General features: G+C 36.6%; 2 long non-coding RNA genes across 2 annotated transcripts; both read left to right on the top strand.

Annotated features, from left to right (window-relative positions):
• The first annotated feature begins 3,174 nt into the window (after positions 1-3,174).
• Positions 3,175-5,958, top strand: LOC141591207 (uncharacterized). The gene is made up of 3 exons (XR_012520734.1): positions 3,175-3,307; positions 3,402-3,462; positions 5,721-5,958. It is a non-coding gene; the product is annotated as an uncharacterized LOC141591207 (long non-coding RNA).
• Positions 5,959-9,505: 3,547 nt separating this feature from the next.
• Positions 9,506-12,328, top strand: LOC141591208 (uncharacterized). The gene is made up of 3 exons (XR_012520735.1): positions 9,506-9,676; positions 9,771-9,831; positions 12,091-12,328. It is a non-coding gene; the product is annotated as an uncharacterized LOC141591208 (long non-coding RNA).
• The last annotated feature ends 2,924 nt before the right edge of the window (positions 12,329-15,252 follow it).

A 15,252-nucleotide genomic window follows, 5' to 3' on the forward strand; every position in this document is an offset into this window, starting at 1 on the left:
TCAAGTCATTCATGTAGTAGTTCGCCCTGAAAAGGGCAAAACCATCGTGAAGATAATGAAGCATTCGGTCAATGACAATGCTCTCACTGATTTTGCAATCAAGAACCTCCAGCTTCTCGACATTCTCAATCATGTGAAGAATGTGTGGGCTAACCGGTTGGCCCTTCTGGAGTTTCGCATAAAAGAAGCGACAGGTATGCTCATATGTAACGATTCTCGGTGCTTTTGAGAACTCGTTAGTGAGCGTGGTGAAAATCTTGTTCGCACCATGAAGCGTCTCTGCAAATTGGTTTCCATTGCAAAGATGAGTACGTTCTTTATCGCACCCGCTTCCATAACGAAGTCACTATAAGCGAGTGACTCGTTGACTCCTGCATTGGGGCCTGGGTTTACCGGTATTGGCTCGATTAAGTACACGAGCTTACCGTCGGCAATGGCGGCATTTAGTAATCTTTGCCTCCCGATCCGCAAAGTTGGACCCGTCGTTTTCGTGGACGTGTGGCGATTCATTTGGTCCATGAATATTTTCAGCCAGGACTCGCGTCCAAGTGTGGCACTAGGCATTTGGATTGCGTTATTTCCAGACATTTTGTTGTAACAGTAAAATAAACGTGTTCTACACTGCGAAAAGAAGAATAAATAATAAGCATGTGCATCGATTTTAATTTAAGTCTAATGATCTAATGTCATAACGCGAAGACTCAAAACATTTATACAATTGACCTTCCTCAAGAATTATATAAATGATCCCAAGACTCAATTATCTGTAAATTGATAAGCTAACCTTTTAGCTAATTCTACCGTTAGAATTCTTGGTCGATAAATTTTTGTAAATTCTATCTTTAGTCCATCATAATCACGAGAAACTCTTCGGACTATAATGTTGAGATAAACTAAGTCAACACAAACTACTTACCCAACGTAAAAGGGGTCATATTATGCCTACCGATGGCTTTATAAAGTATGTGACATCTGTATGTCCATGAAAACTAACATATAATCTATATGAGTCAATTTTCATGCATTTTAGTAGTAGGTGGTTTGGTTTTAGGCGGAATATGATGCATAAACTATCATGTGAATGAAAAGCAATATGAATGAAAACGTAAAACAATAAAAGTCCAAGTGTGGCCTATCCTATCAAAATGAACATTAAATACAAGTTTGGAATCCATCCTTGGACCCGAGAAGCTTGTCTTGATGTTCCATCTTGATCCATGTAGCGGGAGTGAGCTCCAATCTCCATCTTTAGTCTTCTTTTGAAAAATACAATAAATAAAATTTACATAATAAACCTATTTATTACATTCTAATTTCAAAACCCAAAACTAAAGAAAATAAATAAAGGGGATTCGAGATCTCATAATTACATAAAAATTATGTTTCCTTCATTACGAAAACATAATTAACTAAGGCCATACTAAGTATTATAAATTACAATCGATTGCAAAAAAACGTAAATTAAACCATTCAATCGATTCATTCAACTAAAATAAAATGCATCAACTAAAATAAATTAAACATGAAAGACATAATTCTTTAATTATGTAGATTAATTTTCAAACCACCTATTTAAAAACAAATTAAGTGACAATTTCTCAATTAATCACATTAATTTCAATCTTAATTCATATTAAACTTGTAATATGAATTTAATCCATCAATATTTTAAACTGCTTTAAAATAATTAGGTATCTCAAAATTGTGAACCGTTTCACAACAATCAATCATACATTGTAAAGGTAATGTATAATTAATATTGGCCAAAACAAACAAAAACAAAATCCTTTTTTTTTTTATATGTCTCGGCTAAACCAAGAAAAAAAACAAGCCCTTTTTTTCGGCAAAAACAGCAAGAACAAAAAAAAAACAGCCCGTTTCTCATATTGTTCACGGTTTTTATCTGTAAAAAACCGAAACAAGACAATTTTTTTTTTTTATAAAAATTGTCCTCTGTGAACAGTAACGTGACGTGAACAGTAATAGGAAAAACAAAATTTTCTTCTCTCGGATGCTTTTCAACTCGGCATAAACAAAAACAGCCGAAAAAAACTTTGATCGGTTTTTCCTAGGAAAAACCGAAAGGAAAAAAACAGATTTTTTTTTTATAATAAAAATACTGTTCATCCGTGAACAGTAACGTGACGGAAGGAAAAAAATTCCACGGATAAAAAAAATCCAGCCGATTATATATTTTTTTCGCAAACCCTAATTATTGTTTACAAACAATTTTATGAAAATCATCAAAATTAAAATTCGTGGCCTTGGCTCTGATACCACTTGTGGGATTTATCTGTATGCATCCCTTTGAATTTAAGGACTATAACGAATATATCATGATGAATGCTAGTCATAAAATTAAATTACATAAACAAAAGGGTAAAGAGAATTAGAAATAACCTTCGGTCCTAGCTAATTCGGCCTATGAACAATATCACAATGATATTCTCCTATCAGTTGCACCCAAGATGCTCCGAGAAATACCCCTCAAAAATTGCTAGAATGAGATCCCCAACTTTCTGTAAATATTAGGGTTTTTGTGTGATTTTCTGATGAGAGAAATGATGAGCAAAACTAGATTAAAATTAGGTTAGAAAAATAATGATCTCCCATACCCTTATAAAACCGAGTATAAGGTGTAATAGGGTAGATATTTTCCTTCCAAATTTTCTGTAACACCCGCGAATTTCTCACTTTGACATTTAAAATTTATTAAACCGTTTAATCACCTTATTATATTTTTGAATTTCTCGATTTAATTAATTTTATGTCAAACACGATTTTTATAAACGTATTATATAAAAGCTCATTTTTATAAAAATACACGTACGATTAATTTATATTTTAAAGCACGATTTATATAATAATATATGTATACGTATTTTTGGTCGGATAATAATAATGACTGTAATAATAATAATCTCCGTCTTAATTTCCGTCTAAACTTTAGACCGTCACATTTCATGTTGTACCTACTTTAATCCGAACCAATCAAAAACCAACAACACATTCACCCACCTTCAAAATATCTACTATTATTATTATTATTATTATTATTATTTTATTATTATATTATTGTGTTGTTGTTACTTGTGCGTGTCCCCAACCCCACACCTGCGTACTCCTCCTTTCCTCATTTCTTCTTCTTCTTCTTATTTCCGTAAAAGACAACGACCTGCAACACCAAACTCACCATACTCAACTCCATTTCCGTCAACCTTCCAACCAAGATCCCCCCTCTGTTTCTCAACCAAATTTCATGATTTTTACACCTTTAGCTTCCTCTCTTCTTCCTCCTCATTTCTAGGTAAGAAAGCTCATGTTTTGGTTTAGTTTCGAAATGGGCTTCTTATTACAAACTCGGTTTGTGACCCATATTACTCGTTTTTCCTCATTTCTAGTTGAAGACTGAAGTCAAGCTCGTGCCTTGGACGTTTTCACCCGAGAATTCGAAGTTATAAGGTAACGGTGATAGGTTACTCGACAATCGTCGAAATTTCCGTCTTATGTGTCCTTTTAAATGTTCTTGTTTATTAAAGTTTAAACCTTTATACTGTTTGGCGTTTGTATGGTAATTTATCGTCTTATTTTGGCGTTTGGAACGGTCCGTGTTGAGCCCGTGTTCCGTCGTGGGCTATGCTTGCGTGGACTCGTTTTCTGACTCTTTTAGACGGGAGGAAGGGGTGGTTGGACTCTGTTTTGGAAAGGGTAGGGCAGCTCTTGGGGACTATTTTCGTGTTTGGGCTTAGGGTTGCCCCGTTGCAGGCTGTGTGCATAGCCGTAGGGGAGTGAGTTATGGGTACTTCAACTGGGAACCGTGACAAGGGGATGGAGACCAGGAGCCCTGTTTTGGGACGGGTGTGAATGGAGGTTATGGTAGGGTGCGTAACTTAGTTGAATAGGGTCGTATTGACGATAACCTTTTCGTATAAATTTCCGTTTCCAAATGATTGGCTGTGACGGGTTTATGGGAACCCATAACGGGACTGTTCTGAGTCGTGTCGGTGACGGTCTTGTTTATATTTGGTAATCTCGTGTTAGATGGTTTCCTATAGTCTGTGTTCGGGTTCCGTCTTGGTTATGTCCAAGGACTCTTGCTGGAATGACTCGATATGGTTCGGGTTTGGCTCGGTTTGCAGGGGCTGTTTTGGTGGTTTGGGCACTAGTCAGTTGGAATGCTGATTGAGTACTATACATGCCTTGTATAGTTGTTTGTCATTATTTTGGTTTCAATTTTTGGACTCACCATCCTTTTCATTTTGGGCTTATTTAGCTTATGTTGTTGGATTCATTAAGTTTTGAGTGTTGGGCTTCTTTGGCTTAATTTGTTGGGCTCATTTATTTGGAAATGTTGGGCTTGCGGTGTTTATCTAATTGGATTCGTCATGTTTTATAATTCTAGAATCCCATTATTTAATTATCTAAATTACCGTCTCAAATATGCTCATGTACTCGTCCAATTACTTAGTAATGTGTCAAATCGGGCTTGTTCTATATTATATGTTTTTGGGCCATATAGGTGTAGTGGGGCATTCTAATAGGGCTTGTCATGATTTTATAATTGGGCTTGTCATGTTTGTTTATTTGGGCCTTATATGATTAGCTTGCTAGATCTCACATGTTTCCATTGTTGGGCTTGACATGCTTTATGTGTCGGGCCAACCTCATAGTTGTTTAGTGGGCTCATGAATGAGTCACATACCCCGGTTCACATTTTATTCCGTAATTTCACATAACGTAAATTATTCTTTTTCACTCATGATATTTTATTTAACTTAGGCATGTTAAGTTAAAAAATGGAATATCTATTAATATAAGACAAGTATGAGTTATCATTATTAAATGGTTACTTGTGAAGAGTCATATTCTTGTTAATGCCTTGTATCGTTCATTTGTGAGAGTCTTGGTCCTATCGGATACTAGGGGTGAGCTATAAGCCCTCTAGTTGCGATATGATCGTTGGGATTAATGTTCCCATCTGTACTCATGGTGAGATGCAAGCCATGAGTATGAATGTGACATTTATGGTCCCGTGTCATATGATGCTTGCATGATCATTCTTACTCCTTTTGTGACTCGAGTGTGACGTTTTACATTGTGAGACTACTCGACATTCCTTATTTATTTGCCCTCGGACATTGGGTCACGGTTAGGTGCCATTGTTTCTGAGTTGGGCTATTTTTCCTTCCGCCTCTTGGACCAGGGGCCACGGTTAGGTGGCAAGGTTCCGATTTGAGGTTACTCGACTTTCGGGCACGGTTAGGTGTACCATATTTCGAGTCTTGGATACGATTTGGTATCGTTTGTCGAATCGGGTGTCGTCCATCCCGAGAGTCTGGCCAGGTTTAGACTAGGACCGTATTATGATCGTCGTCCTACCAAGAGGTTGGAGTCTAGAGGGTTTGTCTTGTTTGAGTCTATACTTTGTAATTTGTCTTACACTTGTTGAGTCGTGTCCACATGAGTGGGTTGACTTAGTGATTCTATTCCTTGATTGTACATTCATCCTCATATACCATGCCTATTCTATTAAGAAAGTATTATGCCGGTTTCACCATGATTGTTCATCATATCTCCTTATTCTTTATTGTTCGTATATGTTGCATGATTAACATGTTTGATTAAATGTTGTTTGTTACCTGCATTTCGACATATTGTGGCTGGGAGAACCTTGAGTTACTCCCCACTGACTGTGGCGTTCATGTTTACATGAATGACAGGTTTTGAAGATGCTTACGTGGGGGAGACGTGTGGGCTAGCGAGAACTAAACCCTTGGACCTTAGTTTCTAATTTAGAAACCTTTTATCTGTTTATTCGTGGGATATCTTTTCCCCGCTTTCTAGACTTGGGTTGTAATGACCTATTAATGTCTATTGTAGTATTTGTTTCATTTCGTTTTTGGCACCCGCGTGCTAATCTTTAACTAGTAATTTAAAAGTTCTTAAAATCTCACTAATTTCCGCATTAATTTATTAGTTATATTTTCCGCTTTATCGCGGGTGTCACAGATTGGTATCGAGCATATGTTGCTCCCGACGCACACACGTGTACCCCAAATTTAAACTGAACTTGACCTTGAATAATGAATGAGAGATGGGTAGACTTAAGGACCTAAGGTGGTAGTCTGTAGTGTGTTTGCTCTTTGTTAGGTTCTAACATGTTTGTTGATTGTCATTTGATAATTTTTGTATCCTCGAATCAATGACCGTGAGCTTACCTACATGAAGATCAAGATTTGGTGCCTATTGTCGAGCATTGAAGATTTGTTCAACTTTTGAAGAACGCTTCTTCTCCCTCGAAGTTTTTCCATCTTTATGTACCTTGCCTTGCTCTTTACTTCTTAATGTCTGCTTCTTCTAAACTCTCTTTTCTTATTCCTTGGGAATTTCCCTTGTACCCTCTTAACTTGTGCTTTGTTCCTCGCTTATCCTCCCTTAACACCTTTTGATAGTTCTCTTTCTTTTGTAGGATATTGGCCTTGGTTGAATAATTTGGCTTTTATGGAGTTTGTTTGTATTTGACCAATAACCCTAGTTTTGAGATGTTGTGATGTTAGAAGGCCTTAGGTAATGTGATGAGACATACTTAGTGATTCTTATACCTAGCTCCTTGACCAAGTGAGTATAATTGATTGGTGGAATCCTTGTGTTAGGAATGAGTTGCCTATGTGATTAAAGTTATAGAACTTGGCTTTGTTGTTTATGTTTGGGATTTGAAAGCTTAGTAGGTTGAACGTCGTCACCTTAGGAGTAAACATGAGATAAGTTTAGGATATGAATTTGGAAGGAAATCCATTTTTAGATGTTAATGATCCCGTATAGATTGGTGATGTGATTTGATGTTAGTTGTTCCTTAATAATTTTGTTGAGAGGTCTTCGTTAATTCATTTTTGGTTTTTAAAAAAAACATTGAGGTGGTGTCAAGTACTTGAGATAAAATGGTGCTTTTATACTTGAGTGGTAGATTTGCTTTAGGGAAATCCTAACATGTGATGGGATAGGTGAGCGAAGAGTCTAACCAATTTATCAACCCTTAAGTGAGCGTTTATTTTTACCTTGACCCTTGTTTTGGTATTTGGTTGTTTTGTTATGGAGGCATAATACCCTAATAGGCGTGACCTTGTTAGAGAGAACCTTAAGTCTTAGGAAGCGTATGGTTTAAGCCTTAAAATCCTCCTTCGTACCATTAATCGTTTTCCTTCATTTCATTCATACCTTGGTTGGATTTGGTTCTTATAAGTATAAAAGTTACTCGTTATTTCCTTGTCTTGAATACCTCCCTGATTCTAATATCTCTTACTGGTTGTTAACTGGTTATCTTTATGATTCGACTCTTTTAGTCTCACATCTTGACATGTTCATATATCCCTTTTGGAATTTCCTATCATTTCCGAACCTGGTTATTACTCTTGTTTCCTTAGTGGAGTGATGGCATTGTTGGCTACGTTGTAGAGTGAGTGAGATGCTCCTTGAGGATTCTTTGTGAGTCTTGTTTTCGTCGAAGTTGGATTAGTAGAACTTAAGTTAGGTTGAGTAGGAAAATTCGTATGAGATACCTATTTATCTTTTTGGTTGGTGATCGTTATAATTTGGGGAATGTGATCAGCTATGCTTGTGAATTCGGGTGTGAATAAGATTTTGTTTGGAGTGTTAGAAATGTATAAAGAACTTGGGATTATGATCTTTGATTAAGAATTTTACCATAGTGAGAACTCCTGGTGGTCGATAGTTGGTTATGAGTGTAACTCTTTTAGTAGTTTTGATCTTGTCTCGTGGAAATCGTTGGTAGATGATTTATATTTGAAAGTTATGGAATCACAACTGCGGTGGAGTGCCTTGACCCACGGAATAGCATAGGAGTAAAGTGTGTAAGTACTTAGAGGAAATTCTTGGAAGTTATGTGGTTATGAGTTTTGTGGCTAGGAAGTTTTCGGAACCGTTCAGGATGACTTTGTTGCTTGAGATTTGAGTACCTAGCGTTTCCTTGTTGTTTAAATTCCTTTCTTCTTTAAGCATAAGCATTTCCGTTCATACCTCTCTTCCTCGCTTCATCATGCTCCTCCTTTAAATTCGATACTCGTAACCTGTGAAACTTTATCTTTGACATCCTTGTTGACCTGACTTTAATTCTTACCCTATAAAGTCCTTCATAGCTCTTTTTGTTGGTTAAGTTTGGACTCTCTTAGCTTACTTTTTATTTATGTTGTCTAAAGTGCCTTCCATTTTATACAATGTCTAAAATTTCAAGCTACCATTTTTGATACGGTGTTAAGAGTTTATGTTACTTTTGCAAACCTTACCTATTTTAAAAATATGGAAATGAAAAATTTGATTTAATCCCCTACTTGTTCTTTGAATATAAACTTATTTATCATGATTTTAATTACTAAACCCGAGATTTCTTTAAAGTTTATCCAATTTCTGTTAAATTTGACCTATTTATGATTTCTTTGTCAAAGTTTGATGTTATCTATTCACAAACTTGACTCCTTTTGAGTTTAAAAGTGAAACCTTTATCACTATTTTGGCCTTAGCAAAAGAAAATTTGAGTGGATTACCTTTTTCTTTTGGTTTTAACGTTGGTCGGAGGTTAGAACTCGTTATTGGAGACGTTTGATAACTTGTTCTACGCTTGTCGGCGAATGATTTTGTTTTAAATCTGTCTTTGACTTGGAAAGTTAGCGTTCTTGTGTGCACGACAAGGGCAATTTCGTTCCATGAATGAGACTTATACTTTTGAAAACTCTTCGTTAATGTTTTTGAAAGTATTTTGATTTTCGATTTACACAAATGATTTGCCTTTTGACCTTATCTTTGATTTGGAATGTGATGTTCTTGAATACGTAACGAGAACAGTTCCGTTCCTTTGATGAGAATCTGGTTCCGTCGGAAAATTTTATTCGAAACTTTTGAAAGAATTTTAATTCTTACGATAAGTGACCTTTTAAATGTTTTGGTTACGGATTCCAAAATTCCAGTTTTATTTTATATAACCTTTCATTTCTACTTTCAAGTTTCGAGGACGAAACTTTTTAAAAGATGGGGTGATTGTAACACCCGCGAATTTCTCACTTTGACATTTAAAATTTATTAAACCGTTTAATCACCTTATTATATTTTTGAATTTCTCGATTTAATTAATTTTATGTCAAACACGATTTTTATAAACGTATTATATAAAAGCTCATTTTTATAAAAATATACGTACGATTAATTTATATTTTAAAGCACGATTTATATAATAATATATGTATACGTATTTTTGGTCGGATAATAATAATGACTGTAATAATAATAATCTCCGTCTTAATTTCCGTCTAAACTTTAGACCGTCACATTTCATGTTGTACCTACTTTAATCCGGACCAATCAAAAACCAACAACACATTCACCCACCTTCAAAATATCTACTATTATTATTATTATTATTATTTTATTATTATATTATTGTGTTGTTGTTACTTGTGCGTGTCCCCAACCCCACACCTGCGTACTCCTCCTTTCCTCATTTCTTCTTCTTCTTATTTCCGTAAAAGACAACGACCTGCAACACCAAACTCACCATACTCAACTCCATTTCCGTCAACCTTCCAACCAAGATCCCCCCTCCGTTTCTCAACCAAATTTCATGATTTTTACACCTTTAGCTTCCTCTCTTCTTCCTCCTCATTTCTAGGTAAGAAAGCTCATGTTTTGGTTTAGTTTCGAAATGGGCTTCTTATTACAAACTAGGTTTGTGACCCATATTACTCGTTTTTCCTCATTTCTAGTTGAAGACTGAAGTCAAGCTCGTGCCTTGGACGTTTTCACCCGAGAATTCGAAGTTATAAGGTAACGGTGATAGGTTACTCGACAATCGTCGAAATTTCCGTCTTATGTGTCCTTTTAAATGTTCTTGTTTATTAAAGTTTAAACCTTTATACTGTTTGGCGTTTGTATGGTAATTTATCGTCTTATTTTGGCGTTTGGAACGGTCCGTGTTGAGCCCGTGTTCCGTCGTGGGCTATGCTTGCGTGGACTCGTTTTCTGACTCTTTTAGACGGGAGGAAGGGGTGGTTGGACTCTGTTTTGGAAAGGGTAGGGCAGCTCTTGGGGACTATTTTCGTGTTTGGGCTTAGGGTTGCCCCGTTGCAGGCTGTGTGCATAGCCGTAGGGGAGTGAGTTATGGGTACTTCAACTGGGAACCGTGACAAGGGGATGGAGACCAGGAGCCCTGTTTTGGGACGGGTGTGAATGGAGGTTATGGTAGGGTGCGTAACTTAGTTGAATAGGGTCGTATTGACGATAACCTTTTCGTATAAATTTCCGTTTCCAAATGATTGGCTGTGACGGGTTTATGGGAACCCATAACGGGACTGTTCTGAGTCGTGTCGGTGACGGTCTTGTTTATATTTGGTAATCTCGTGTTATATGGTTTCCTATAGTCTGTGTTCGGGTTCCGTCTTGGTTATGTCCAAGGACTCTTGCTGGAATGACTCGATATGGTTCGGGTTTGGCTCGGTTTGCAGGGGCTGTTTTGGTGGTTTGGGCACTAGTCAGTTGGAATGCTGATTGAGTACTATACATGCCTTGTATAGTTGTTTGTCATTCTTTTGGTTTCAATTTTTGGACTCACCATCCTTTTCATTTTGGGCTTATTTAGCTTATGTTGTTGGATTCATTAAGTTTTGAGTGTTGGGCTTCTTTGGCTTAATTTGTTGGGCTCATTTATTTGGAAATGTTGGGCTTGCGGTGTTTATCTAATTGGATTCGTCATGTTTTATAATTCTAGAATCCCATTATTTAATTATCTAAATTACCGTCTCAAATATGCTCATGTACTCGTCCAATTACTTAGTAATGTGTCAAATCGGGCTTGTTCTATATTATATGTTTTTGGGCCATATAGGTGTAGTGGGGCATTCTAATAGGGCTTGTCATGATTTTATAATTGGGCTTGTCATGTTTGTTTATTTGGGCCTTATATGATTAGCTTGCTAGATCTCACATGTTTCCATTGTTGGGCTTGACATGCTTTATGTGTCGGGCCAACCTCATAGTTGTTTAGTGGGCTCATGAATGAGTCACATACCCCGGTTCACATTTTATTCCGTAATTTCACATAACGTAAATTATTCTTTTTCACTCATGATATTTTATTTAACCGGCATGTTAAGTTAAAAAAATGGAATATCTATTAATATAAGACAAGTATGAGTTATCATTATTAAATGGTTACTTGTGAAGAGTCATATTCTTGTTAATGCCTTGTATCGTTCTGTTGTGAGAGTCTTGGTCCTATCGGATACTAGGGGTGAGCTATAAGCCCTCTAGTTGCGATATGATCGTTGGGATTAATGTTCCCATCTGTACTCATGGTGAGATGCAAGCCATGAGTATGAATGTGACATTTATGGTTCCGTGTCATATGATGCTTGCATGATCATTCTTACTCCTTTTGTGACTCGAGTGTGACGTTTTACATTGTGAGACTACTCGACATTCCTTATTTATTTGCCCTCGGACATTGGGTCACGGTTAGGTGCCATTGTTTCCGAGTTGGGCTATTTTTCCTTCCGCCTCTTCGGACCGGGGGCCACGGTTAGGTGGCAAGGTTCCGATTTGAGGTTACTCGACTTTCGGGCACGGTTAGGTGTACCATATTTCGAGTCTTGGATACGATTTGGTATCGTTTGTCGAATCGGGTGTCGTCCATCCCGAGAGTCTGGCCAGGTTTAGACTAGGACCGTATTATGATCGTCGTCCTACCAAGAGGTTGGAGTCTAGAGGGTTTGTCTTGTTTGAGTCTATACTTTGTAATTTGTCTTACACTTGTTGAGTCGTGTCCACATGAGTGGGTTGACTTAGTGATTCTATTCCTTGATTGTACATTCATCCTCATATACCATGCCTATTCTATTAAGAAAGTATTATGCCGGTTTCACCATGATTGTTCATCATATCTCCTTATTCTTTATTGTTCGTATATGTTGCATGATTAACATGTTTGATTAAATGTTGTTTGTTACCTGCATTTCGACATATTGTGGCCTGGGAGAACCTTGAGTTACTCCCCACTGACTGTGGCGTTCATGTTTACATGAATGACAGGTTTTGAAGATGCTTACGTGGGGGAGACGTGTGGGCTAGCGAGAACTAAACCCTTGGACCTTAGTTTCTAATTTAGAAACCTTTTATCTGTTTATTCGTGGGATATCTTTTCCCCGCTTTCTAGACTTGGGTTGTAATGACCTATTAATGTCTATTGTAGTATTTGTTTCATTTCGTTTTTGGCACCCGCGTGCTAATCTTTAACTAGTAATTTAAAAGTTCTTAAAATCTCACTAATTTCCGCATTAATTTATTAGTTATATTTTCCGCTTTATCGCGGGGTGTCACATTTTCGGCCCATATACCGAAATTAAGAGAGTTAATTTCTCTTTTTTTCGGTTATTCCAAAAATGTATAAAATGTGTAAATTGTCATCTAGTGAGGAGCGAACCCATGACCTCTTGGTTTGAGTACCCTCACTATTACCACTATGACACATTCATCTTGTTGATATTAAATATAACCGATTACATTTAATTACGAATTAACAGATTAATTCGTCCAAGCTAACATTACATACATTTAATTAAATATAACTTATTATATTCAATTTACGAATTGACGGTTAATTCGTCTCAACTAATATTATTTAATCTTCATTAAATAATTGTCTCATCAACACATTGACTAACTATTTAGTCATATAAGGCATCAATGTGATTATATTTCTATAACCACATCTCTCAAACACATCCTATAGGTGTGACCTTTAGGGACCAGTTTGAATACCGCCATCGTATGATAATAACGTCAAACTTTATAGCAAGCCAACCGTTATTAGGTAATCGTTAATCAACTGATTAAAATACGAAGTATACCCTTGTGAACCTGTAAGAGATTTACAAATGTTATCACACTAATTTGGGAATAATAGCTCTAACATTAGGTCCTAGTAGCAAGGTGAAGACATGGAGACGATATTCTATCAATGGCTATAAATTTCGAGCTTATAAGGAGGGAGTTGATCTTTCAAAATCTACCTTAAGTAATGGGGTTTGTGTGAATTCTACAGAAGGGTTGGACTACTATGTAACCCTAAATGAAGTAATTAAGCTTGCTTATTATACCGAGCAAAGGGTTTATAGGGTGATATTGTTTAAATGTGATTGGTTTGATAATTCCCAACAAGGACTTAATATTCATAAGGTATACAAACTTGTAGATGTAAATGAGAAAAAAAACTTCGTGGACATAACCCATTCGTGGCAGCTTTTCAAGTCGATCAAGTTTGTTATGCTCCTTATCCAACCGCTAATAAAGGTAATCAATGGTCCGCGGTTTTTAAAATCAAGGCAAGATCACATGTTGATGCTCCTGTTGACGAAATTGTCTTCCAAGAGGATGTGGTTGTCATAGATCACTCATTTTCACCAATTTTGGTGGAAGAGTCACAAAGTGAAGATGAATATGAAGTGGTTGTGGAAATGGGTGAAAGGGAATATGACGGGGATGTCGGAGAAGAAGAGGATAATGAAGTTGAAGTTGAAGAAAATAGAATAGAGGAAAATGGGGAAGAAGAGGAAGAAATCGGAATATTTTGTTCAGATGATGAACCTCTTTTGATTCGTAGTGATAGTGATGAGTGATGGGAGTTGTAATTCTACAATATTAATGTATGAATTTTAATCAAATCATTTTTATGTATGAATTTTAATCATTCAATCAAAGTTGAAGCACTTGTAAGGAGTTTGTTTGATTGCATTGCTCATAGTTAGTGTTCATGACACTTCATTTTTGTTGGACTAACAATTTGCATTGTTTATAATTAGTATATGGCAAATTTCTTTCGAAGGATGATAAAGAGTAGTAGTGGGGGATCTCGTCGTGAGGAGGAGAACGAAGAGATTCATGATGACGCGGATGTTCAGAATCCAACAGCGTAACAAGAGAACGTGCAGATCATTCTCTCACAAACACAAGAAGGTGGTCAATGGTAAGTGTTCTAATATTTAATTTTTACCTTTATGAAAAATATATCATTCAAGTAATTTTATTTGAATTTCTAATATCTATGTATGTTTTAACTTTCAGGTGGAATGACAAGTTTGTAAAACAATTTGTCACTTGGTCGTTCACTAATAACATCACATATGACGGGTACTTCACCAAATGGAGTGAGGCGAGCCATGCACAGCGCATGAAGATGTGGACTTGGTTTAGGGTAATTTGAAAGTTACCTATTATTTACTTTACGTTAATAATTTTTATTTTTTTTGTAATTAAAGTCATCTTTTCTATTATTAATTAAACACTTGTTTTTGAAATAGAAACATGTGATGTCCGTCGACGAAAACCATGACGCTAAGCGTGAATGGCAAAAGGCGGTCACGAGGCGGATTACCAAGCTTGTTAATGAACTCAAATATTCAAAGAAAAAGCCCGATTGGGTCCTCGACACTTGGTGGGAAAATCTTAATGTTAGGGAAGAATCAGATCCTGAATTTGCCAAAATTTCTAAAATAAACACGACAAATAGAAAGTCGGGTGCTAAAGATGGGATACCATTAGGCACCCACACTCTAGGCCATAAGAGTTGCTCCGATGCTTTCAAGGAATTGGTAAGTATTGTATTTATTATTTTCACAAATTGGTTAGAATTACTGATTGCCGAATATAATCAATTTATGTTTTTATGCTACTTTCAGGGCGAGTCAGCCACACCCTACAAGTTGTTTGAGAAGACCAAGAAAAACAAGAAGGGCAAGTGGGTTAATCCTCGAGCTGCTAAGACCGACGTAAGTTAATATTTATTATATTTCTCTCATTATTAATGTTAATATTTATTGTACTTCCCTTATTTTTAAATATAATATCATTTTTTCCTTATTTGTTGTTTTTTCCGGCCGCTTACAAGGAAGAGTAAGTCGACCAACGCCCACTAGAGAGGCTCCGGACGAGTACCGTTCGTACTACAACACTATCGATGGCTTTGACAAGAAGTCAAGGATATTCGAGAACGGAGATGTAGGGGCCGAAGTGTGGTATGAACCTCCATGTAACAAAGGTGCTCGTCGATCGTTCTCTTACGCTCCTAGCATGGTTTCTCAAATTACCACCAAAATGAACAATAAGCGAGCCACACGACTAGCGCTTGAGGAACAAAGGCACAACACTCAAGAAACAGACCATATCCAAGCTGAGCAGATGGCAGCCATGCAAAAA

The sequence above is a fragment of the Silene latifolia genome, chromosome 7 (genome assembly GCF_048544455.1).
Source record: "Silene latifolia isolate original U9 population chromosome 7, ASM4854445v1, whole genome shotgun sequence".
Classification (NCBI taxonomy): Eukaryota; Viridiplantae; Streptophyta; class Magnoliopsida; order Caryophyllales; family Caryophyllaceae; genus Silene; species Silene latifolia.